This window comes from Panthera uncia, chromosome A2 (assembly GCF_023721935.1).
Source record: "Panthera uncia isolate 11264 chromosome A2, Puncia_PCG_1.0, whole genome shotgun sequence".
NCBI lineage: Eukaryota > Metazoa > Chordata > Mammalia > Carnivora > Felidae > Panthera > Panthera uncia.
The window spans coordinates 55274753-55296001 of NC_064816.1; the positions used below are offsets into that span (position 1 = coordinate 55274753).

At 52.7% G+C, this 21249-nt stretch overlaps 1 protein-coding gene across 1 annotated transcript in view; it reads right to left on the reverse strand.

The window, feature by feature from the left end:
* EEFSEC (eukaryotic elongation factor, selenocysteine-tRNA specific) overlaps window positions 1-21249 on the reverse strand; it is a 249667-nt gene that overhangs the window by 65319 nt on the left and 163099 nt on the right. The gene's annotated exons all lie outside the window — the stretch shown is intronic.

Below are 21249 nucleotides of genomic sequence, written 5' to 3' on the forward strand. Positions count from 1 at the left end.
CCCCCTCCCCCCAGGTCCTCAGCCTGCTAAGCCATGACCACCTATCCTTGAAAACCTGGGCCAAACACCACTGCTCTGGAAAGTCTGCCCTGACCCCCAGCGGGCAGGATCTGTCCCTCTCCGGTGCTACCCCAGCCCCTCTGAGTCATACACAGACTTCTCTGCAGTCAGGGCCCACTCTGCGCCAGCCTGCCTGCTAGCCTGTGGGCTTCTCCAGGGCAGGCCACTCCTCACTCCCTGGACACACAGTCCCTGGGGGACCGCAGTGTACCAGAGACCATTCTAGGGGTATGAATAGAGTGAGAAACAACAACCAAACTATAAACACATCAAATGAACTAAGTCTATATTGACAGAATTAACATACAAATCTTATGTGTAAATATAACAATAATTACATATGTATATAACATAATTACATATGTACATACATAGCATATGGCATATAATATAGTACATGTAGTATACCATATTAAATATATATGGTATATATAATACTATACTATACATATTACACATAGTACGCCACATTACGTATAATATGTGTTCATATATAACATCTAGAGAAGGCCCAGGGTTGGGGAAAGGTCTGGCTTTTCGGAGCGGTGGTCAGGGAAGACTTCTGTACAGGTGATGTCTGAGCTATCACCTGATTATAAGAAATTGTGTGAAGGTCCAGGAAAAGATAGTTCTGCACAGAGGAGCTGATGAATGTACAGGCTGGGACAGGGGTTCCGTGAGTCTGAGAAATAAACAAAGAGGCAGGAGGGCTGTAGCAGGGAGGGCAGGGAGGACAGGGAGGGGAGGCCGGGCAGGCCGGAAGTCACCGAGGAGTTTAGGCAAAGGAGTAACCTGATCTTATCTCTGTTTGGAAACCATCACACTAACTACTACACTGGGCAGATCTCTGCACCCACAGTTTGTAAATCAGGAACAGACATAGGAGAGGCTCTAATAAACGTTCATGAAATCAATGGACATTCCTACTAAGAGCCACTGTCAGAGAGGAGATGAAATCACATTCAGGGATTTCTGCTTAGTGCAGCAAAAAGATGGGTAATAGATTTCAGAAAACCTGCCATCAAAACTTGTTAAATTAAAGACACTGGCCTTTAGGTCTCAAGCATCCCCATCTACAAAGCCTGGGTATGTGGAACACTCTCTTTTTCCCTGGATAAAGGGAGAATGCTGAGCTGATACCGGGCGCAGGAGGCCAGGCCCTTTCCTGGAGAGCCATAATACTCAAGTGTTTGTTTAAAGATCATTAACTACCTAACCACGAGGTCAGGGAGCAGAGAAAGTGAGAAGTGCGGTGTCAAAAGCCACAGCCAAGATCAATCAAAGAGAAACATAAAACACCTCTAAAATGGTCTACAAGGGCGACGGGAAACTAAGATTTTCAGGAATGCATCTCAGAGTAACTGGAGAATATTATCTTACACTAAGCGTCTGCCCAGAGAGCCAGGCCCCGAATCGCAACTCTTCCCCTGAGGCCCGTGGCCGCCTGGTGAGCTGTCCTTTGGCCCCCACCCCACCCCACTCCCTTCTCCAGGCCGCCTTTCTCAAACACATGTTGGATGATGCAATTCTTTGGCACCAACCTCTATACGGGCTCCCCTGCTCTGCACCACTGCTTTCAAACCTCTTGGGCGTAGCTGTGGTGAGCAGGACGATCCTTTGGTCAACTGAAATTCTACGGGAGGATCGGCCCCCTGGCTGCCGCCCCCCATCAGGTGAGCTGCTCAGGGTGGATAGGGGCTCCTGCACCTCCTGACGCCCCCTGTGCTGCCCCACCAAGGACTTCGGCTTGCCTGGCTTTCCCGCATGGCCTTCCCTGGAGCCTCCTGCAACGCGGCCTGCCTCGGCAGCTCTCTTCCTGCCCCATATTCTTCCAGCACCTCAAGCCCCAACCAGGGCAAGCTTGAGGAATTCCCTACATACAGAACCCCATTCCCTACATACAGAACGCAGGGCCCTGTATGCCTCTGCGTTTTGCCTGTGAGGCTCCTTCTCCCCAGGACTTCCTCCACCTGAAATTCCCATTCATCCCGAAACTCTGGCTCTCAGGGTACCTCCTGGCATGGCATCCCTGCCTGCTCCAGACTGAACTGGCTATTCTCCCTGGGTTGCTCTGAACCAGATGCACTGAGCTGTCATTGCTGCCTCATGGCTCTGCCAGTCTGTGACTCTGTGTATCTACTGACTTAAATGACAATATAGTAAATACCTGTGGCCCCATTGTGCACTCTGAGAACTACAACATTACCAGAAAGTTCCATCTCCTTCTGTGCTCCTCCCCCACCTAGCTCTCCTGCCTTGCCCACCAGCTGGAGGCAACCATTCTCTTGAATTTGGTGTGTGGCATTCCTTTCTTTATATATATATGTGTGTGTACATGATTGAGCAGAGACTCACTACATATGTAGTACATATGCCTAATCAATACTTTGCTTTGTTTTCTGAGTTTTTGAACTTCGGAGTTTGTGTCCGTGCTGCCTACACCTGCAGTTCATTTGTTGATGATGCCGTCTGGCACAAGGCACGCACCGACCCCCATTCACTCTCCTATTGGTGCGCACATGGGTCGTTTCCAGGTTTTCGCGGGAAGAGGATGCAGTGAATGCCCTCTCACACAGGAATCCTGCCTGGTGCACAGTGCTAGGAGGGGTTCTGGAAGACACGGGCCCTGGACCAGCACTGCTGGGTCAGGGGCGACTGCTCGTGTCTCCTAGATAAATAAAGTATCAATGTACACTTCCACCACAGGCTGGAGACTCTCGATGGATATAGGTTTTCTCCAACATCTGGCACAGCCAGATTTCTTCATTTTTGCCTGTCACATTTTTTTTGCCTTTTAAATCCTGAAGCCAGGGGCCATGTTCCTACTGCTGCATCCTCAGTGCCTAGCACAGAGGGTGGCTGAAAATGTTGCTTATGGCAGACCCAGTTACACACCCAGCCCATTGGAAGAGAATGGCTGCATCTGATTCTGGAAGAGAAATGCCCCCGTGGCAAAAACACACCTGGCAAAGCACGGAGCTGAGACTCCAGACTGGCCGGGGCTTGAGCGGGATCCTTGGGTTTATGACACTTCCTGTGACAGAGGGCTCAGGGCCTTGTGCCACCCTGCCAGCCCCCACCCCCACCATCAAGCCCATCTGTAAGCAGGCTTTGTCACAGGCATGTTCTCTTTTCAACGGGGCTTGTGTTCTTAGGACCAAAATGATAAAGAATGCCTTAAGAGGGCACCGGGAATAGCAGAAAGACAAATAACTGTGCAAATAAAGATTTCAAGGGCCCAGACAGGAAACTGTGAAACCGATAAAGCTGGGGACAGGGTGGCATGGCACTACCGTGGGCTCTCCTGGGTGCACGCAGACAGCATCGCCCACACGGACCTATCGCCAAGCCCACGTTTACAGGGTATCCTTTAAGAACGTAAGATCCCATCTAGGACATCAAAAAACACGGGAAAGTAGTTTTGCCAACTCAAGAAGGGGGAAAAAACGGCCTTTCATTTTCTAGCCAACTCTGAGGGATTCCATCCATCCATTCAACAACTCACTCATATTTACTAATATCCAAGGGGAGTGGTGGCACACTGTGTGTGCATTCACTCAACACGTATTTATCAAGTTTCTCTCATGTAGCAGGCCCAGGCCCTGGAATGATACGGGGTGAGCAGAATGCACTCTGGAGTCTACCGTTGGGGGCGGGGGAGACGTTAATAAAATCATCAATTAATAAATTCAGAATTACAAAACCATGGAGAGGTGTTATGAGAGAGAATAGCTGGGGGATGTAATCCTTCCTGGGTCATCAGGGAGGGCTTCCCTGAGGAGGTGGTACTAAAGTTGAGACCGGAGGGAAGAGAAGAAACCACCCATAGGGGATCCAGGCAGAGGGAGCAGCAGAGCAGGCCTGAGGCCCTGAGGGGGGAAAGAACATGGCCTGGTTGAGGGACTGAAAGGCGGCGGGCTGGCTGGCTGGCAGGGAACCGGCCAGGGGCAGCAGCATCGGGATGGAGACACAGGCCAGCCACCTTCACCATGGGAAGGACAACAGAAGCCCCTGGTGGCAGTGGTGACCTGGAGTTGAGCATAAGAATAACACCTGCTATGCATACTTTGAAAAGGTCACTTTGGCTACACGGTGTGGAGAAGCCAGAAAGGACACAGGGAAACCAGCAAGGAAGCTACCCCAAGAGTTCTTTATGCAGTACATTGTGGGGATGTGCTGATAGACCAGACATGGGGACGATGGAGACACGCTCAGATGGACACTGAGGCTCCGGCTGGAGGAACAGCCCAACGGTGAGGTGGGGAGGGGCAGCTAAGTGACCTGTGCCCAGGAGAGGCCTGAAAGGCAGCTGAGGAAAGGCAGCAGGCCTTGGGTGAGCACAGAGGTCAGAGCTCCAGGAGACGTGGAGGCTGCAGGTGGAGGTCGGGGACTAGGAGAAGACGGCTCACACACTAACTGCCTCTGGCCTTTTTCCACCTAGACGTCTGGTCGTCTCAGAAACGGCAGCTCTGCGCTTCTGGCTGCTCATGTGAAAACGGTGGGTTCCCCCTTGACTCCCCTTGTTCTCTCATACCCATACCCAGCCATCGGGGGCTCTAGCAGGCCTCACCTTCCAAACAGGGCCGGCACCTGAGCCCCTCCCTCTGTAACCACTGCCTGTCCTGGTCTCAGGCCTACCTGGCTTTGGCTATTGCCCCTTTCCCTGCAGCCTGTTCTCCATAAAGCAGCTTAAATATAAGATATGACTCTCCAGTTTCACCTCTGAGCTCTCTAGTGGCTTCCCATCTTGCTCTGTAAAACTAATGTCTTCGCTAGGACCCCAAGGCCATATAGTCAGCTCCTGTCATTTCTCTGACTTTATTAGCTAGGTTTCCACCCTCAGCCCCCATTCAAGCCACTTTAGTCACATGAGCCTTCCTACTTCTTGCTCCCGGAACACACCAAGTGTGCTCCTACCTCAGGGCCTTTGCACTTGCCAGTGCCTTTGACTGGGATGTTCTTCCCCATACACATTATTTCTCTTTTCCTTTTTTCCTTCCTATCTGCTCAGATGTTTCTTTAAAAAAAATTTTTTTTAACATTTATTCATTTTTGAGAGAGACAGCAAGCAGGGGAGGGGCAGAGAGAGAGAGGGAGGCACAGAATCAGAAGCAGGCTCCAGGCTCTGAACTGTCAGCACAGAGCCTGATGTAGGGCTCAAACTTGGAATGCTAAGATCATGACCTGAGCCAAAGTCAGATGCTTAACCAACGGAGCCACCCAGGTGCCCCTCTGTTCAGAAGTTTCTTTATCAGAGTCCATCTTTGGGGCACCTGGGCGGTTCAGTTGGTTAAGTGTCTGACTTCTGCTCAGGTCACAATCTCACACTTTGTGACTTTGAGCCCCACATCGGGCTCGCTGCTGTCAGTGCAGAGCCTGCTTTAGATCCTCTGTCTCCCACTCTCTCTGCCCCTTCCCCACTTGTGCTCTCGGTCTCTCTCAAAGTAAATAAACTTTATCAGAGTCCATCCTTGACTCTGTAATAAGAACTCCTCATTCCTCTCTATCTTCTTTTCTGTGTTTCACTCTTCTTCATAGAACTCACCACTAGCTGACATATATATTTGTTTACTGACTGTCTCTCCCACGCTGGAATGTAACCTTCATGAGGGCGAGGGGTGTGTTTTTATTTTTTTAATTTCTGTTTCTATCTCCAGTGCCCAGCGCAGTGCCTGATGTATGGAGGACCTCAACACATGTTTGTGGACAGAACGAATGGAGCCATGGATGGGCGCGGCATTGTCTCTGCCCTCAGAGAGCCCTGATCTGGGTCTGGGGTGTATACATCCACAAAGGCCCATGGAAGTACACACCCACACTGTGGAGCAGGGCTAGCCCTGAGGCTGGCTAGGAGTTGGAGGTTCCAGACAACCCAGGGGGAGGAGCCTTCCAAGCCTCTCCCAGGGACTCAGGTTTCCCTGGCAGGGCACAGTTAGAATGGCGGCAGAGAAGGCAGGTGGCAGAGTGGGGAGGTCACTCTGCGTGGGACCACCAGGCAGGCCCATCCCCTGAGCTCAGCTCCCAGCAGGGACAGTGGCTGCAGAGTCTCTTCCCCTTGTCCTTCCCCTCTTTCCGGCCCCAAGCACTTCTGGGGAAGGGAGGATGGACCCAGGGAGAAAGGAAGGAATACATCAAGCAAGAAAACAATTTTTAAAACTCAAGTTCATGCTTGCTAAGCAGTTTGGTCCTTTCTGACTAACAAAGAGGCTTTGCCATCAACTGGGTCAAGTTATTCTTCATGAAAACCCTACGAGGCAGGTCAATATTTTTGCATTCAATTTTATGGATGAAGAAACAGAGGTTTTTGATGTCTCCAAGGTCACAAAGCAAATCGGGTGAGACTTGGGACAATGAATGTGGGGACTGCAAGGCAGGCCTGACATCCCACGGCCCGGTCTCTGGACCAGCTGAGCAGAAACTGTGCCTGGGTGGCTGGCGCTAGGGGCAGAGTGGCCCTGCCCTGCCAGGCTGCTCCAGGTCCGGAGGACCAACGATGTGGGTGCCCACGTGGTGGGAACCAGAAAGATGGCTCTAGGGAAGGGGCAGAGGGAAGACTCCACTGTGAGAGGGCCCTGCTCAGGTGTGGAAGGAAGCCGAGGGGAGGCCAGCCTGCCTGGGACTCGGGAGCAGTGGGGGCAGGGACAGGGACGGCCCCTTCCTCCCCCTACTCAGGCCGTTGCGGCTGCCCTGGCCATGGTCAGCAACAGCCTCCTCCTGGCCAAGCACAGAGGACAGCTTCAGACCTGACTTCTCAACACCTTTGCTCCTCCCTCAGCTGCCTCTGTGTCTGTGTCTGGGCAGATACCCCTTCTGGTCTTCTGAGCATCTGAAGTGTAGTTTTCCAGCCTCTGAGGACTCTGTAGGGAACTGTACTCAGAAGGATCTGGTTTCTGTTCTGGAGACTACTAAAAACTTCCAACAGAAGTGACTCAAAGTAGAGATCATAAAGCATTCATCTCTGCTCTCCAGGACACCTTGCACGGAATAGTGGCACCCAACTAACATTGGACTTCATTGCTTCACTGCGTGATCTACATAGAAGTAAAGAAAAGAGACCCTTGACGTTGGTTGGATGTCTACATGTGACGATGCTTTACAGACCTGGGTCCATATCATTCCCAGAGCAACCTTTAGGTGGCTAACAATGACCTCATTTTACAGACAAGGTAACTGAGGTCCCAGGGGTTAAGACATTTATCCTCAGCATCCAGATATGCCCACCATGAAAGCCCAAATTCTTTCACTATATCATGCCATAAAAACCCATCTACTGCACCCCGGAAGTCGAAACGAAATACGATCACTGCAGTGAACTTCCCTGGCAGCATTCCTTCTGTGGGGTAAGAAACGGAGAGGCCCGACACCATCATAATAAACTGCAAAGGAACAGCAGTGTTGAGGGTCCTCCTGGTGTTCTACGGAATCAACAGATGCTTCGAAGAAGTGGACAGTAGCCTGTGCCTAGCAGTCTTTCTGATGTGCAGAGATTCTGTAATAATGGCACTGGCTGTAATGAGATTGGACCGCTATTATCCATTTTTGTTCCACTAATGAGCCTGGAAGCTCCTGGCTGTGCCAAAGGCGAGGGTCGGGGCCTTGCAACTTCATCATTACTTAATAAAATGTAAATCGGAGAGGAAAAGAAACACGCAGGGTTTGACACTAATAAGCTTACAGCAGGATCAGTTACTTCAATTCAAAGAGGTTCAGACCGGAGGGGGAGAAATGAAATAAGCTTTTAAAGACCAGTCTAGGTTTGGCTCCATCAGACCTAACCAGTTTTGTTTAATAAGGTTTCAATTTGGCTGCTCTCATTTCTCCCTCTTCTTCGGGCTAGGCCGGGTATAGATAAGGCATCCCCCCACCCCGCCTAATGCATTAATTGCATCTCACACAAAAAGCCAAACTCGGGACTCTGCACAAGGAGAGAGCAGCGTGGGCCCCTGGGGGCTGCCGGCACCTCCCCTGCCTGGTGCAGATCCTGGCTCCCCTGGCACCACCGCCAGGACTGCGAGAGGAGAACGTCACATGGGTCCTGCGGACTCAGTTCTCACCCGCTTATTTTTCAGAGCAGCGAAAACCACTCAGAAAGGTATGGGGAATCAAATGACATCATGACCACCTGTGTTCCCATCACCTGGAACTGACCACTCAGATCTCATCATTCCATCCCGACATCGAGCTGAAGACCTCTAGTCCCACTTCCCTCCTCGGCTCCGTGTAGCAATTACTTCCATGAATTCTGCATGTGTCCTTCTATTTTATATACTTTGACCCGTGTGTGTATCCCTGAATAGTATATACGTTTATTAGTTCATACAAATGGTGCCATATTATTGCTTGACTCCTACCTGACTCCTTCCTTCTGTATTCTATTTCTGGCATCTGTTCCTCCTGGGAAATACAGATCCGGAGAGAGCTGTGTATTTACCATATACTTATCTCAGCAGAGATACTGCTATCTCTGTACACATCTAGGGGAAAACTCTACCCCGTATCCATGCCTTTATTGACGGACATGGGTTGCTATTCTCGTTGCTATAAATGATGCTGCAGTGACCATTCCTGCACACATGGACTTGTACACATATGCAGAGTTTCTCTAGCGTGGGTATCTGCGTGGAAGACTGGTGTGGGGGACACATTCCAGTTTCACCAGGTCTTACCGACTGCTTTCTGGCAGTGTCCGGTTTCCACCCCCACCAGCAGTGGATACCCTCGCCCGCACTTGGTACTGCAGGCTTTTTAACTGTTGCCAGGCTGATGGATTAGGCCCGGCGTCCCATTGCTGTCCTAATGTGCGTTTCTAGAGCCGGGCTCCTCAGAGTCCCTGCTGCCGCTAGGTCACCCAAGATAAAGTGGTGAAGAGCCTGCCAGGCCCCGGGGGCTGTGTGGGCATGCCCCCGAGCCCACACAGCTCTGGAGGAAGGAGTGATGCACCGGAGGGGCAGGGAGGAGACGAGGTGGAGGAGATCTGCGGAGGCCCCTCCTCGCCGTCCTGGGCTCCCTGCCTTCTGAGCACCAGTGCCAGAAAACGCGGTACTCGCAGCACTTGACACACTTCTCCTCCCACCTGGCTGTGTCTCTGAGGAACGGTGCTGGCCGACCAGAGGTGGGGTCTGTTCTATGCAAAAAAAAATTCCACTGAGGCCTCAACAAAAGACCAATTGTGCCCTGGAGAGAGAGAAGAGGGAGCAAAGGAGAACTTCCTTTCAGAGACCCCTACTAATAAGGAATGCCCCCTATGCAAAGGAAAAGAGGATCTTCAGGAGTCTGGGGACCCACAGGCCCCCAAAGGCCCAATTCGCCTGTCTGCATGTCTGTCTGCTCTGGCTCTCCCCCTCGCCCTGGACGCCCGGGCCAGGCTCCCACGCCCCGCAGTCAGCGCTGCCCAGAGCCTGCATGCCTCATCCCCACCCGTGTACCTCCCCCACCAAGAGCAGCTCAGGTCACCTGCTCGGGCCTCGGAGCACCCTACAATGTTCCTCGCGGCACTCGCGGCACCTTGTCATATCGTCCGCTACATGCCTGCGCACTCTGTTGTTTTCTGTGGGGCTCCCACACCACACGGACAGCTGCCCCCGCATAGGCCAGGTTTATTTTGCTCACCGCCGGTCCCCCACAGGGCGCCTGCCACACAGAGGGCAGCCAGGGAGGAAGGAATGGATTTGGTTTCCTACCACATGGCCCAGCAAAAGGCCCCTGCGCCTCCATGGCGACCTCCTCGCAAACAAACCTTGGTTATGAACCTCCCAGTCGCTGCAACAACGGAGAACCGTAAAAGTGACAAGGGGCCTGCCAGGAAGCTTTATGCTCCTCCTCCCAGCCACCCTCCACGCATTTGTCATCCCATAAAACTTTAAATTGAATTACACCAATGTTAGAGTCTTCTGTTTTCCATACAACTGGGGCTTTAATTGTTTTTAACGACATCCCTGGGCTTTTTGGGGGGTAAGGAATCCTTGGGAGGTAAGCCAAGGGAGCCAGCTCTGTCCTCGGGGCAGGGCCAGAAAAGCTGTCTGCGGAGCAGCGAGCATGACCACACCTGTGCATGTGGGCCTGGGCAGAGCACACAGGCGGGCTTGGGTCTCTAAAGGGTCGGTCCTAAGGCTCCCTTGTCTGACAGCCCTCTGTGAGTGTCCCCTCTCCCCCACGGCCCCTGCTCCTGGGTGGGCACACCAGGCCCTGTGCTCTAGCTCGGAGCTTTGGGCAAGTTCCGTGACATTCCCAAGTTTCAGTTTCTTCACCGATAAAATGGGGGTAATACATCGTAGGCCACAGGGCTTCTGTGAAAGATTTAAGGAGTACCTAGTATCTAGCACCTAGTGTCTAGTGGAGCACTTGGAATATGCCAGGTCTTCCATGAACATGGTGGCCCAGCCCCAACTCACAGTCCAGACCTCAGCCTCTGGCTTCTTCCTCATCCTTCAAGTTCCCATGGCCCATTAGTGGCAAATCCTGGAATTCATCTGCCCCACACCCACAGTTTCTTTCCATTTCTGGGCCTCATTTCCCACTCAGACTCCCCCCAACAGCCTCCTCTTCCCCACGTTTCTGCCTGGCCACCTGCCTAGTACAGAGCACGGGTCATACAATGCCCTCACTCAAGCCTTCCCCGGGCTCCAGGTGTCTTGCTCCCTCTCTGCCTGGCACTCAGCCCAGCCCTCTGCTCCCGCCTGGCCTCCTTCCGTGTCTAGGCCCCAGCTCACTCCGAGCCTCTGCTCCTGCTTAGTTATCCACCTTTCACAGGGGGCATTCTTCGGGGTCTGCTGTCAATGTCATCACCTGCGTTCCCTCAACACACATTCTAGTAGCACCTGCTACCAGGCAGGCTTTCACTCAACACTGGGGACATGGGGAAGCCATGGCTCACTGGGGGCAGCAGACGTGTTAAGTACTATTTAGAACACAGTGTGCTGAGTGCCATGAGAGGGACTCGGGAGGCCTGCAGAGAGGAGGTGACATCTGAGTCGGATTTTGAAGGGCGATGCCTGCAAATGAGATCAGGAGAGAGGGGACGGCATGGGGAGGGGGTTGTGAGGAGAGTGCTAGGAGGTGCTGGCAGGCTTGGGCAGAGTTCTATGGGGTGGGGCTCAGAACGAGATGAAGGTGATGCCGGGGTAGAGCTCTGAGGGCCAGGAGGCCCCTCTTTCCATCTGTGTGTCTTGTCCTGATGGGCAGGGTCTGCCGATACAGAAGGGATTCAGGAAGAGCTTGTGGAACTGAGTTCTAGGAAAAACAAGGCTGGGCTTCTCACTCCCTGATACCTACCAGGGAGAAACCCGTGCACGTGTGCGCAAGATAAGACGGTCACTGAGGCACAGGTAATATCCACAGAGACTGGGCAGAGGCCTGAGAGCCCATCAACGGCACGTGGCAATGGACAATATGAAATGTCCATACTCACACGCACTGGCCAGGCTCCGTATGTAGTGACAAGGTGAGGCCAATACTGGGCCGAAACAGAAAAAGTGCAAGATCCACATGACATGATATGCTTACAAAATGGCATTACGTACTTTTACATAAATATACGTGTACTGCATAGAGAAGGGTTTAAAGGATACACTCAAAAGAATTAACAGGGGGCCTCCTCTACATGGGAGGCCAGGATGAGGTATGATAGAACGGGCCCTTTTTCCCCCTTAACTGAAAAGTTTCACTTTTGTTACATGGAGGCATTCATAAATTGGTTGTATAATTAAAAATTAATTCTTTAAAAATAAAAGACAGACATTCTAGTCAATTAAATTTAATAGAATCAGGTTCCAATCAATTCACTCAATGAAGACTGACAGTCTACTCTGAGCCAGACTCTGTAAGGGTGCTGGGCCAAGAGAAGCAAAAAGGGATGTGGATGGGGTGGGAGGGGCAGCAGGAGGAGGAGACACACTCCCCAGCCTCCCTGCTGAGTCTGTAACCGCAGACTTGAGTCTCCATTTCCCCAGCAACACCCTGAAGCCACCGCCGCGGGACGAGGAGACAGAAGGCCCCCTAACTAAAGTCTGGCCCAACGTACACTCTCCACATGGGGAGACCGAGGGGACTCTGGCGGAGGCCTCTGGCACAGAATGGAAGACTCTTGTCATTGTCCCTAAAACCTGTGGAAACAGCCATGCCACCTGCCAGGATGGGGAGGACAAAAGAGATGGCCCAAGGCTCTGAGTTCCTACAAAATAAAAGGGAAGAGTGGCACAATGTGAGACGCAGCCACTCAGAACAACCCCAGCTCTGTGCAGCATCCAGCCGGAGGACTGGCTAGCAGGAGGGGCAGCCCCGGGCCAGGCAGAGAGCCAGGTGCTCTGAAGATACTACACTGTTTTGTCCTCAACCTGAGGGGACAGACCCACCTTAACTCCACCTAGGTGCACGATAGGAAGCACCTGTTTTTCACGCAGTGGCCTAGAGACAAAGACATGCGCCCGTGACCACAACCCTCACAGCCACAACCCTCACGGCCACTTCAGATCACACTGGTCCAAGCCTTTCTGAAAGGGCTCGTTGCTTCTACGTTTTATGTCTAAGAATCCCACCCCTTAGGAAACTCTCAGAACGGCAAGGATGGGTTACTAAAATATTCACTTCACTCTTCTTTATGTTAACCACAAGACAGTGACAACCTCGCACCCCAGCAATAGACGGACGGCTAAATACACAGCAGATGAGATGTCATGTAAGTAATCAAATACATGAAGCAATTTTATCGGCATGGAAATATACTCTATAATACTGGACAACTAATCAAGGCATAAAAATATTGAAAATACAATCCTAACTATAAATAGCAATGGCCTCTGGGCGATGGGCTTCTTGGTGAGTTTGTTTTCCAATTTCCTTATACTTCATAAAAACTTCTGAAGTGATCACATATAGCTTTGATTTAGGAGGAAAGGCTTTTAAAAACCTAAATTAAAAGAAAAAGGAAGACCATCCCACCGGGCTGCAGCAATGTGTTGTCTTTGCAGAAGGACCATCAGATTCCTTCCCCAGCCAAAAGCCCCTGCCCGGGAAGCCTGTGTCAGGCGGGCATGCTGCCGGCCACTCTGTGTGTTTCCGCCCATCCTCACAGTTATCCCACCACGTAGGTGCTGTCACCACCATGTGTCAGGTGAGGAAACAGAGTCCGTAACCTGCCGAAGGTCCCTCAGCTGGAAAATGGTGAACTGAGGCTGCAAACCCAGCCATAATGCTGGTCCTGGAGTGCGCGCTCGGTGGCCTATACTTCAGGCTACGACTGAGCACAGAGGCCCGGCCCCAAATCTGCAGCGAGGTGGGGAAGCAGTCAAAAATGGCTCGGTGTCATCAGAGAGAAGAATGAGGGCCTTGCCTCTCCTGTCCCTAGGAGTAGTACGGGTGGCAGCAACGGTGGGCGGGCCCAGGCCCACTTGGGGGACCGAAGAATCCCACCTCCAGACAGAGCGCAAGGCTGGTGGGGAACGTCTAGGGCTGGGCCTTGCCTGTAATAAGGGAAACTGCACCTGACTGGCCTTTGTCGCCTTCCATCATGAAGCCACCTTCTAATTACAAAAGAAAAACCGAAGTAAGGCCCTGGGAGACAGAGGCAGCCTCACGTTTGGAAGTCTTGAAACAGTAATAGGAAGGGCACCCTGTGCCGAGGATTTTTTCCTCCTTCTATTTTCTGTACGTTATTCTGTGTTTTCCAAGTTTGTCGTTTTCTGAGTCTTTAGCATTAGACTGAAAAAAAAAAAACTCCAACTTTGAAGGCAAACACCAATATCTCATTTTTAAGCTCAAATACATCACTGGGAATTGATTCCACCAACAACAATGAAGGTCCTACTCTGTGCCAGGCCATCCAAGGCACTGGGCCTACAGCTCTGTACCACTTATGGGCCACCAGGGCAGGAAGCTCACGTTCAGGCAGGGTAGGATGGAATGGGTCAGAAGCTGGATATCAGAAAATAAAAGAGCGGCTTCCCCCCTCTCGACCCCTCCTCTTTGGGTTTTCTTAGGGAAAGCTCTCAGTTCCACAGTGGAGTCTGGAGCCCGCTGACCCAGAGGAAACCTGCGTTTTCCACCGGAGCCCTCAAGGACAACGTCCACTCCTCAGGGGGCCTCTTGCCAAGATGCCAGGGCGCCGAGGTGCCCACAGTTCCCCAAAGACAACGTGATGTGCGTCTGCCCTTTCCCCGTGGCAGAGGAGAATAAATGCCTAAAGTCATCTGCTAGAAGCACAAAATTTCTTGGAAGCCCCAAGTTTTATATGTTAATATAAACATTTTTTGTGTGTTTTATGCCATAATAGATCCATGGTTGTTTTAAATATGAAGTTTGGAATTAACTGCCCTTGTGAAAACTGACCTGCCGGCCGGGGGCACATGGTGGCATTTACCCCGGCCCCCTGGCCCCAAAGCAAGGAAGGCGGAAGGAGGGGTGCACTCAACTGAAGGGAAACAAGCACTCACGGGGCCTGGGGCAGGATGCAGACCAGCCGAGAGAGGCTCTTGCACACCACTGCCCATCTCCCCGGCTCACTCACTGGCTGCCAGCCCAGGAGCGCATTCGGATGGAGTGGGGAACCCACTGCCCTCCAGCACCTAACCTCTGCTGGACTGAGTGCCCGCACGCCACCGAGGGAGGTGCTAGTATCCAGAGGTACGCGTGCCATCCAACCCTGCCTCTCCTGCCGCACCGAAGGAACACCGGCTATCCCAACACTCGCTGACCTACTGAGGGGGGAGCTGGCATCCGACCTGGCAACCGCCCAAGGGATTTTTGAGGGGAATGCTGGTCTCTGTGGCGTGTGCCCTGGGGTTGGCCTCGGAAGGTAGTCCCGTGCCAAGATGCGGCTCCAGTGCGGCAGGAAGCGCTCCAGCTTCAGAGTGAAACGTGCTGGCCAGATCTGCCGCATCCCAGCCAGCCGGGGAGAGAGCCTGGCCTCTTTACCCTCTGAGCCTCAGCCTCCTTGTTTGTGAGGAGGAGAGGACAGCGTCTGCAAGGCTGTGGCAAACCGTTTGGTGGCAAAACGATGTGAGTGAAGCCCAAATGCAGGACCCACCACTCAGGAAAGACTGATGATGGGAGGAGAGAAATGAAACGACCTGGCGTTGGGGGAGTGGGGCAAGCAGCAGAAGGCTGCATCTGGAAAGTGCACTGTCTCCAGCGCTTCAGACGACACAGGTCAAAGGCCCTTCCGCCCAGGCTAAGCCCTAAAATCCCCAAGTCACCGGCTTGTGTTGCAGAACAACCCCCACTGCTGCCAGAAAACCAGGGAGCCCAGCACAGGGAAGGCCCCTCGCTCTGCTGTGCCCGGACCTTAAGGCACCACCCTGGAGGGGGGCTCCGGGAGAAGCTGGTTGGCCAAAAGACTTGCAGGAGGCGTGGCTGCTGGCAGCAGTTTCCATTTCCATATGCGAGAGATCCCTCCAAAGGTGCTGGCAAAGCTTGGGGCTGATGACTGTCTTCCTGGATATCTGGAGAGGTTTATCTAACGCGAACTACTCCCAAGTGCAGACAACCAACATGGAGCTGAGACAAGCCCTTTCCCAAAAGCCATTATGAGTTTCTAAGTACCTGCCCAGAAAGGAGGTTGGGGCATAATAATATTAAACACTATCTGACAGTTCCGGAGCCGTTGTTAAGGTTAATGAAAATCAGTTTAAATGTGTAAACGAGAACTTCGAGGGGGGAAATGTCAAAGGAACGAGCTGCCCCAGGGCGGGACAGCAAAGCAGCACCCTCCCACCTGGAGAGTCAGAGGGAGCTTCCCACAGGGTGACAGCCGCATGCCAGCACAGACAGACAGGAGGCACCGCACAGAGGTGGCGTGCAGGACAGAAGTGGAGTCCCGACCACTCCTGCTCTGCCAGCTCCGGACCTGAGCTCCCCGCCGCTCCCAGCGTCTCCTTAGCACAGCGCCTAGTGTCCCGGATCCAAACTGCCCACCCCCAGGGCTGGGGTGAGGCGACCCGCTGGACCCAACTCTGCTCCGTCAGCTTGGCTGCTGCTCTCTGTGTCCGAATGGCCCGGGATCTGCACACATTCTGGTAACATGCTAACCGATGCACTGCCGGCCAAGGGGAGCGGTCACGTGCGGCTGACGGGTAGCCTTCTTCTCAGTGTCTCTCAGGCCCCTCACCCTCCTCTACCTGGCTAATTCCTCCCTCTCCTGGCTCAGCTGAAGCCTCTAGGTTGCCTCCCAAGTTCCAGGGTCCCAGGTTCCAGGGCCCCCTGCCCCGATTCCTGTCACCATCACCATCACCAGCATCCCACTCCCACCCTCACCACAGCTGTAATTTAGTGAGCACCTGCTGTGTGTCCCAGATAGTGTTCTAACAAGTTCACATATATCAACCTACTTCATCCTCATGAAATCCCTGAGAGGTAGGTCCTACTGTGACCCACACTGCATGGGGGTTCAAGCTTAAGGGCTCTAGGTCACCCAGCTTAGCCGTGGTGGAACCGGAATCCCAGGGGGCCTGGGACGTTGCTGTTGGTAATAACTGCTAAATGATCGTGAGACTGAGGGCAGGCGACCGAACCTCCACCTAACGCAGCAGCTGCAGAAGTGGTGTTGGAGTCAGACTTCCCAGGTTCAAATCCTACATACTGGCCGTGTGACCTTGGGCAAGGGATCTTACGTCTGTGTTTCCTTAAATGGACAACACATCTACCTCGTGGGGCAGCGGTGAGCATTACATTGACACGGTCCGTGTGAAACGGTGAGTGTGGTGGCATCGTGAAAAACAGAAATTGTTCAATAACGATCAGTCACTGACACTACTCCTACTACTACTGCACCATCAGCAGAGTGGAGATGAGCATCCCGACTTCACTTGGATGGTGACGAAATCAAAAGAGGTGAGATGTGGGGGGCGCCCGCCAATGCCTGGCATAAAGGATCTGAAGGAACAGCATGAAGAAAGGCTCTCTGCTCCGCTCCCTCCTGGCCTGTGGACCGGGGCTCGCAAACTTTTCTGGGAAAGGCCAGACAGTAAATAGTTCAGGCTTTGCATGCCCTATAATCTCTGCGGCAACTACTCAAGTCTGCCATTCTGGGACAAAAGCAGCCATCGACAAAAAAGCTTTACTTCGAAAACAGATGGCAGGCCGCAGTTTGCTGACCCTGCCATGCACTGAGGCCTAGGCTACTCTGAGCCAAACAGCTGAGCACGGAAACCCAGCCCTGTACCTGCAGCAGCCATAGATCTGTGCCGCCAGGCACTGAAGGCACTGACGGGTGCAAGCGGCAGAGCAGGGCCACAAGACAGGCATTAGCTCAGCGGTCATTTTCTGAGCACCTACTCTGTGCCCGGTGCATGGGACAGAATATGTCACAGTCCCTGCAGCAGAGGGGCTAGCAGCCCAGTCCAGGAACACAGCCATAAAAATAGAACACGGTGTGACATTGAGGTTCAGTCTCCTCATCTGCAACCTGGACACAAGAATAATACCAAATCTTGTAAAGCAGAATGAGAAAAATGCATGGGAAGCCCCTGGTGGGGTGCTGGAGTGATTATTATTCTTACCCGTCTCCTAGGAAGCAGAAGGAGAGGGCAATCCACTTGAGATGACTTTCAGAAGCTTAAGGGCATAAGCTTTGTGCAAAGTCTGTTTGGGGTAGAACGGGTAACACACAGGCCAATGTGAGTCATGTTCTATCGCAAATAAAAATCGGCCCATGAATATACATAATCCCCAAGGTAATTCTCCCAATCTCGCAACGGTAATGGAGCCACCCTCGCTCACTGAGGCATGAATATTTACCGTCCTCTGGCTTTACTGCTCTCGATCTGGGTTCAATTTTGCAAATTAAAATGAGGGCTCTGTGGATACAGAGATTACAGGAGAGCCTCCTGAAGCCTGCTGTCCCTGGTGAGGGAGCCGGGCAGGGTAAGCCAGCTCTTGCCCGCTGGCCTGGGCCTTCTGCCTTGAGGGTCAGAAGCAAGAGAAAATGGGACGAGGGGTGGCAGGGGGGTCAGGACCTAGGAAAACAGAGCGGGAACAGGAATGTCACTTAAAATGGAAACCTGTTTCAGGCGGGAAAGGTGGGAAAACACCCCAGGCGTTTCTTTTTGACGGTTGAGGGGGGTTTCTGAGTAGCCAAAAGAGCAGCAACTTTATAACCAGACAGACCTAGCTTCAAACCCCATCCAGGACTTGAACCTGGGGCATGTCATCTCACTTCTCTGGGCCTCAGCATCTCTCTCTGTAAAAAGGTTGGTTAAATACTGCCTTCCTCCCGTGGCTGATGTGAGAATCGAGATGTCTGTGCAAGGTGCCTGGCTCTGAGCTCTTCCTTGGTGGCCGCAGGCCCACAGCTCCTCACGCATCTGCTGCCTGTCAGAACACGCACCGTGCAGGATGGCACATGGGATGCGGGCCGAGACCTCATGGGCAAGGACCAGAAAGGCTTGGCAGGGGCAGTGATGTCGGCCAAGGAGGTGACACTGACTCTCACCCAGGGCAATTCTGGCACCACATCCAACCCCCAGACTGACTGCAGTCTAGCTGGGCTTAACTAAATGCCTGCAGTGAGGCCAAAGAAGAGCCAACATTTCCAACTGGGCCTCGCTGGTCGAGGGAGCAAGAACAAAGCATCCCATGACTTTTGCTGTCCTGAGCGAGAGGGCAAGGTGGGGGGCGGGGGGGAGGACATCAAGTGGCAGAGCAGGGCTGCGGGTGCTGTGACAGGTAGCTAGGGGAAGCTGCTGGCCTCCTACAAACGCGGGACACCTGTCTGCCCGCCACAAAACCTGGTTCCCTGGAAACCAAAAGCCAGAGATAGAAAGAGTCACTTAATCTGGCTCAGCTAATCTCAGGGCTCTCAAAAACCAACTGGCACAAAACCTGGGCGAAATTCAGTCCAAAAAACCTTTGCAAAGGGCAAAACTACCACTTCTTGAGCGCCTATTGTATTTCGGGTATCAGACGAAGCCCTTCTATTTCTGTCTTTAAAAAAAATATATTTTTTTAACATTTATTTATGTTTGAGAGACACAGAGACAGAGTGTGAGTGGGGGAGGGGCAGGGAGAGCAAGGGAGATGCAGAATCCAAAGCAGGCTCCAGGCTCTGAGCAAACTGTCAGCACGGAGCCCAACGCAGAGGGCTCGAACTCACGAACTGTGAGATCATGACCTGAGCCAAGGTCAGATGCTCAACCGACTGAGCCACCCAGGCGCCCTTGGATGAGGCCCTTCTTAAGCATGCCCTTGACTCACAACAGTCCATGGGGGAGGGATTCCCATGCAGCCTTAATGATCAAGGAGCCTAGGGCTCATGGACTCTCGCCGTTAGCCACACAACCAGAAGGTGCTGGGGCCAGGCGGGGCACACCAGAAGCCCGTCGCATGCCCTACACTACACCACATCCAAGGATCCAAGGATCCAAGGATGAACTGGACAGAACCCTCCATCCCCTGGAGCTTCCCCCCACCTGACGACCTGCTCCTGTGCATCATGCGGCAAGGGCTGTCCCGGGGTGACAAGGAAGGTTTGAGGAAGGAACCACTCGGCAGGGAACCTGGAGCGGAAATCCAGAGAGGAAGTGACGTCTGCGCTGGGTCTTGAGGATGGGGGTGGGGAAGCACACAGGTCAGGAAAGAGTGAGAGCACACGAGGAAGCATGGCTGCAGCTGGCAGTACAGAGCCCCAGAGCTCACGCCAAGTTGCTGGAGCTTTCTCCTGGGGGCAGGAGAAGGCCATGAGATGCCGTCATGCAGAGGGGAGATGTGATGAAGTATAAAAGTCAGAAAGACCCCAGGGGTAGCACATGTGGACAAATGGCTGACGGGGAAAAGACCGAGGGCACGTGGAGCAGATGGAGGAACTGTGGCGGGCAGACAGAACGCCGGCTCCGGGGGATGGGACCTCGGTCTTGTTTGCCAATTACATTCAGAGTGCTGTGTGTCTGGCACACAACAGGCACCAAGTAAATGTCTGCTGAGCGAATGAAGAACAGAATGAGAATCTGAAGTCAGATGAGAGCCCGGGCCACGAGCCTGGACAATGGGAGCACACCTAGCGGAGTGTGCAGGGGGGTAAGGCGCACTGCCTCTCGGGCCTGGCAGTGGTCGGTGTGCCCGGCCCTCGTGCCCTTCGCCAGAGGGGCACACCATCTGCAGGGCTCGCACGGTGCTAGCGAGGCCTGGGACCAAAGGGTTACTAGCCGTGCCCGGAAAACCCTAACCCCCAGCCTGACTAAACGTCTTCTATTTTTCTTTCTGCTTTCTTTAAGACCCCAGATGTGTTCTTGCACATCAAAAGAGAGCAACTTATAAAGTTAAACTAAATCAAGGGCTTTTGTTCTGAGGCATCGTTGCTGAACTAATTATTCCTGTATGTTGTTTAATGAAATAGTGGTGCCATATATTAAACCAGTTAACAGGATGAGCACATGAGTTACAAGGAAGGTCGGGGCTGGGATTATAAATTTAACTTTTTCTTAAGAAGAGATGAAACAAACCACTCAACTCCCCGCTGTCGTATGTCACGGGAGGGGAAAATGATGGCACCACGCAGCGCCGAGGGAGGGCCGTGCCCTGGTTCACGGATGCTGGCGGCACCGAGCCGGGCGGTGGGTGGAGGGCCTCAGCCTTCTGGCTCCCAGCCCTGGTTCCTCAGCACCCAACCTCCAGGAAGGCTCAGTGCTCACTCCTCATCCCCCGCGTTCCCTCGGTCTCGTGACCTCCAGGCCCACGTGACACCGTGCACACAGGCTGACCGGCCGACCCAACAGCCATCCAGAAAGTCAGAAATAGCCCTCACAGCTCTGTACACACAGAGGGGCTGTGCAGCAGTTCCCGGAGCCAGAAACACCCGGAACAGTCCGCAAGTCAATCGTGAGGGATGGCTCAATAGCATGGCACCACCCTTTTGTGCATCAAAACGCAGGACACAAAGACAGAAGCCACATGTGAAGATGCCACTACATATTAGGTGAAAATACTAACATAACAGTGCATGTAAGAGAAGCCCGCTTTGGCTTTTTATTCTTAAATATGCATATGAGCTTGTGTGTGTGTGTGTGTGTGTGTGTGTGTACTGTACGAACGTAAAGAGGGGTATGGAGCATGCTCTTAATGCTGGCAATGCTGGGGAGCAGAATTTCAGGGAACTTTAACTTTCAACTAGAGGTGACGGTGTATTAACTTTCCACGAGTATGTATCTATTGTAATTGAATAAAACAATAAATAAACATCATTCTTCAAAAAGTAAAACCACAAAC